This window comes from Arachis duranensis, chromosome 7 (genome assembly GCF_000817695.3).
Source record: "Arachis duranensis cultivar V14167 chromosome 7, aradu.V14167.gnm2.J7QH, whole genome shotgun sequence".
In the NCBI taxonomy this organism is placed as follows: domain Eukaryota; kingdom Viridiplantae; phylum Streptophyta; class Magnoliopsida; order Fabales; family Fabaceae; genus Arachis; species Arachis duranensis.
In genome coordinates this window covers 48,250,892-48,255,904 of record NC_029778.3, presented here as the reverse complement: position 1 = coordinate 48,255,904, position 5,013 = coordinate 48,250,892, and the positions used below count along the sequence as shown (strand labels likewise).

Below are 5,013 nucleotides of genomic sequence, written 5' to 3'. Positions count from 1 at the left end.
CAGAAAAACACACAAACTCATAGTAAAGTCCAGAAAAGTGAATTTTAACTAAAAACTAATAAAAATATACTAAAAACTAACTATATCATACCAAAAACATACTAAAAACAATGCCAAAAAGTATACAAATTATCCGCTCATCAGCAGCTCAAAATAATGAGAAAGTGAAAAAAATTAAAAAGAAAAATGTGTGGAACTGTGACAAACATCTTCTCTAATATACAATTTTCACCATAGCAATCAGTAAGCAATATCAGCATTTGCAGAATATGTAGTAGAAACCCAAGATCAACTAAGAAAGTTAGAAGGGACAGATTACCTGATTCGCAGTGATTTCAACTACAAGCTTCTTAAACTCCTTGTCTAGACCGAGCCACTGGCAAAGCAGTACTGGTAAATACCACTTAGCAAGCTGCTAATTGAATTCATGCCTCTTCCACCAGCTAATGTGATAATCAACAAGAACAATGTGAAACCAGATGAGCATAGAATATGACTAATTTCATGGAAAACAGAATAGAATAAACATACCTTGGTATGGCACCTTGATGCTATTGCGAAACTGTTGCGACATCTCTGTTTCAAAATTTTCCGACAATTTAAAGTATAGTACAAGGCTCAAGCCTTTTCAATTTTAATAAAGATATTACATTATATTTTTTATTATTGGGCCTCTTCTGTTTTATAGAGCTCTCTCAAAAATTCCCAAGCCCACTTTCATAGCCGTATTGCATGTGAATTATTTGAAGCCCAAAATAAATCATTAAAATTAGAGAAAGACATTATTAGCGTGCCAAGTAGGGAGTAGGAAAAACTGAAAAGTGTTAATGGTGATGATTATATATATTCTGCATGAATGATGGTTTAATTCATGTAAAAGATGTATATAGCCGCAGTTATATATCGACTAGACCTACGTGATCATGAGTGCTTCTTTTAGTTTTGGATGGGATTTGTCTTGTTATTCCCTTGTCCTATACAATAACAGCTACCTCATACAATAATACTAAGAAACATGCCAAAATTAATATGCCTTAAGAAAGATAGACACGAGAATTCTAATCCATTAGTGTCTACTTTTAAATTGTACCTGAGATAAGGCTATAAACAGTATTAGCATGGGAATTCCAATTTCGACGCAGCTCCCAACCTAACACAAAAGATTTAGATTCAGAATAGTATACTAAACCATATTAGTGATGAGAAAATAATCGTGAATTTCACTATTAATAATGCAGTAAGTGGGGCTGGTGTTATATGTACCACAAGGAACCCTCTGTCAAATAGTTCAAAACCAACTAATGCAATTACTGGAACCATTCCAAGTCGACTAAAAAACCTGAATGCAAAGGAAAGCACAATAATTATTTGGCATATTCTCCAATCCAAGTTTCTCTCTTTGACTTCAAAAAGTGTAACATACATTTCAACAATATCAGCTGTGTTACCGTGGAAGAGAGAGATGGAGGTTTGGGTTACCTTGAGATCGATGCCGAGAACGGAACCGCCATGATTGGGAGGACCGAGGCTCTGGCAAACAACTTGAAGCCAAGCACCTGGAGCACAGCCGAGGTCCAGTACAGATGAGCCAGCCTTGATGAGCTTGTGCTGCTTCTGTATCTGTACTAGCTGTTAACTCAAAGTTAGTTAGTTAGTTAGAAGAAGAAGAAGAAGAAACAGAAGTTTCGAGAACCTTGAAGGCAGAGCGAGCAACATAGCCAAGGCGCTGAGCTTCCTTGTAGAAGAAATCGGGTGCCCCCGCCGCCCCTCCCCCCATCTCGATCCCTTTTCAAGGTTCAATGAAACTTGCACATTTTCTTTTCAGGCTAATGTTTAAAAGAATTTAATTTACAAATACATCCAATTACATGCCACAGTAAAAATAATTATTTTTTATATTATCTTTCAAAAAAAAATGAATGTATTACATCTGTTAATGTATTAAATTCACCTCTTATCTTCTAATTAGGTGGCCCTGAACCTCGTTTTAGTTTTTACTCTCAAGAAAATAAACCAAACAGAACAAGTGCTAGAATATGACTAGAAAAAGATCAACAATAAAAGGAATCAACAGCACTTTCCTATTTCTTTGCTATGCTGTCATGTTCATTGGACAGTTCTACTTACATTCAAGAAATTTTTGGTTGTCACTGTTCACCTCTTGAAGACCCATTGCTTTGAGAAACAGGATCTCTTGAAGTTATTTTTGGTTGTAACTGTTCACCTCCTCAGCTTGCAATTTGATGCTCGAACTCTTCTACAACCTTGCTTAAAATAGATTCAACCAACTGTTCCATGAAGAGAAAAATATTACTTAGAAGCTTGTAGGCTCAAACGCACTCTCGATAGTACTGAAGTAGTGGAAGACTAGTGATTGGACTATGCTCCAACTCTCTGGTTCTGAATGAGAAGATTGGACTATGCTCCAACTCACTTTGAGCCTTCTCAGATTAAAGGGTTAAAAATTGATTACTAACTCCTCCAATCCTTTTACCATTGCTTCAGAGCTCACAGAAGATAAGAATTAAAGGGTTAAAAATTGATTAAGTATGTCTTCAAGACTTGGGAGAGACAAGGAGGGCCAGCTTTACCTGGGAACTAATATAATTCAGTGATCCCTGATGAACAAGCTGCGAAATACATAAGCCAACAACACAGAAACCAATACAGATTAAATATTGAACTAAACCTTATTTTCCAGAATAATAATTCTGAAACATAAAATAGAACTCTATAAGGGTTATGCAATTGAAATATTAACCTGAGTATTTTGACCCCACCAACTTGATCTCGTCTAACAGATCCATCGCCAGTTCTAGCAGATCCTGAGTATTCCTTCTGTATCAATCGAATCGAATCGATGTAACAGACGCAGTCAAGTCACCAAGAGAACCCCACTGCTCAGCCACACTTTTATATATTATATTGGAAGTCTGAACCCTCTCCAACATACATATTATTCACTGTCATGCTCTGCAACATTCACAATCTCAATTACTATCAACATAATCTCATAATTAGCATATAATTAGAGACATGAAACCCTAACCTTGAGTAGAGGCGTTACAGATCCATCGTTAAAAGTGAAGATATCAGAAATTTAGAAGCAAATTTAGAAGCATAGTGTCAACAAGATCTTGAGCTGTAACACTGAATAACAAGCAAATGATTATCAAACAATGAAAGTTGTAAATAATTATCAAACAAATAGCTCAAATTGAATTACAAATTACTTGAACAGAGTAGAACAGAACAGATTCAATGTTCATCCAAGAAAATGATTCAAATGAAAAGCTTCGATTGCAGAAAAAAAGAAAACTTCGATTGCAGAAAAAATTTATCAAAATCAGAGTAAATCTGTAGATTCAAACGAAGCACAAAAGTAGAGTATGATAAACCTAAAACTGACACAGAAAAATTGAGCCCTAAGGTTTATCACAAAGAACAGAATCACAAAATCAGGATTTATATACCTGAAATTTGAGATGGTTACAAGAAGAACTGAGAGAGCGAGTTGAGATTAGATGGAAGAGGTGCCAGAGGGAGCAGATGGGATGAGAGCGTCGGCAGAGAGAGCTTTGCGATGAGAGCGGCGGCGGGGGGATCTTGTAGGACGCAAGGGATGACAGAGAGATTGTGCGATGCAAGCAGCGGCGGCAGCGGCAACGGCCACGGCAGAAGAAGCAGAAGTAGCAGCCACCGAGAAAAAAGTAACTCGTGCCATGGAGAGAGGAAGAAGCTCGTGTTTGATCTCTGAATGGAGCTCGAAAAGTAACTCTGAATCCTTGTGCCAGGGAGAGAGGAAGAACCCTCGTGTTTAATCTCGTGCCAGGGAGAAAAGTAACTCTGAATGGAGCTCGAAACACAGTTTGAACGGGGGCTGCCACGGAGAGAGAAGAGGGTATAGGTTAGGTCTAAATTAAAATTTTCAGACAGAAAATTTTAAATTACAGACAGATTTTCCGTCTGTAATAATTTAATAAAACGCGCGTTTTATCTACTTAATTACAGACAGAAAATCCGTCTGTAACCATTCCACAGAAAAAAATTAATTTTTTCGACGGAATTATAGATGGATTCTCTTTTCCGTCTGTAATTTATGCTAATCTATTTTTTTGTTTTTCGACAAAAAAATCCCTCTGAAATTCCATCTGTATTCCAGTGGGATAAAATTCGTCGGAAATATCTGTCTGTAATAACTAAATTTCTAGTAATGATATATATATATATATATATATATTTTAAAAAACTAATTCTAATAACTATATGTAAATTATTTTTGTGGAATAAAAAAAATTATCTAAAATTCGATCCCTTCATACTAAACTTTTTAGATTCGTCCTTGAGCTCAGTCAAATCCAATATAGAAAGTCAGTCATTAGTAGCCACACAGTAGCAATGAGCAATTTACATATTGGCACCGGTAAAGCACCACAAAGTTGCTTGATGTATCATTGTCACAACATGACATAGTTACACAAGAAATGTTCACTGTTATAATCAAATGATACATACTGAACGTCATTTAACCTTATGACTTCTACATTTGAACATACATAATAGAGCTATGAGCACAAAAGAAGGGTCAATATGACTAACCTTCTTCAAAAACAAATGTAATTGAGGAGTTTGGATCAATTGTGACTTCAAATAGAGGAATAAACACATTATCCAAAATATTCTGGAAGGAGGTAATAACAATTCCCATATTCTTGTATACGTTGTATAGTCGTGGTAATTATGCAAATGGAAGTTTCATAAAAAAAAATGATAGTCAAAGTCAAAATCCTAAGAATATGGGAATTATCCTACTTCAGCAAACAAAAATGCTCAAAAGGAATTATCCGCCTAATTTTATATTGAACAGATCTTCTATGATCACAAAATTTAATATTTTCAAAATATTTTTAAGCTAGTAAGGTATTCTGATTAGATTTTTGAGTGAAAAAATCTAAGAGCAATTATAGAAGATTTAACTGAAATTGTGATGACCTTATGCCTTCAGTAATACTG

The 5,013-nt window shown here is 35.4% G+C and overlaps 1 long non-coding RNA gene across 1 annotated transcript in view; it reads right to left on the bottom strand.

Annotated features, from left to right (window-relative positions):
- Window positions 1-1,317, bottom strand: part of LOC127739731 (uncharacterized) — an 11,728-nt gene extending 10,411 nt beyond the window's left edge. The window contains exons 1-2 of the long non-coding RNA XR_008001558.1: window positions 1,264-1,317; window positions 1,091-1,150 (exon numbers count right to left, since the gene is read on the bottom strand). This is a non-coding gene — a long non-coding RNA (uncharacterized LOC127739731). The remainder of the gene's footprint in view (window positions 1-1,090; window positions 1,151-1,263) is intronic.
- Between the last annotated feature and the right edge of the window lie 3,696 nt (window positions 1,318-5,013).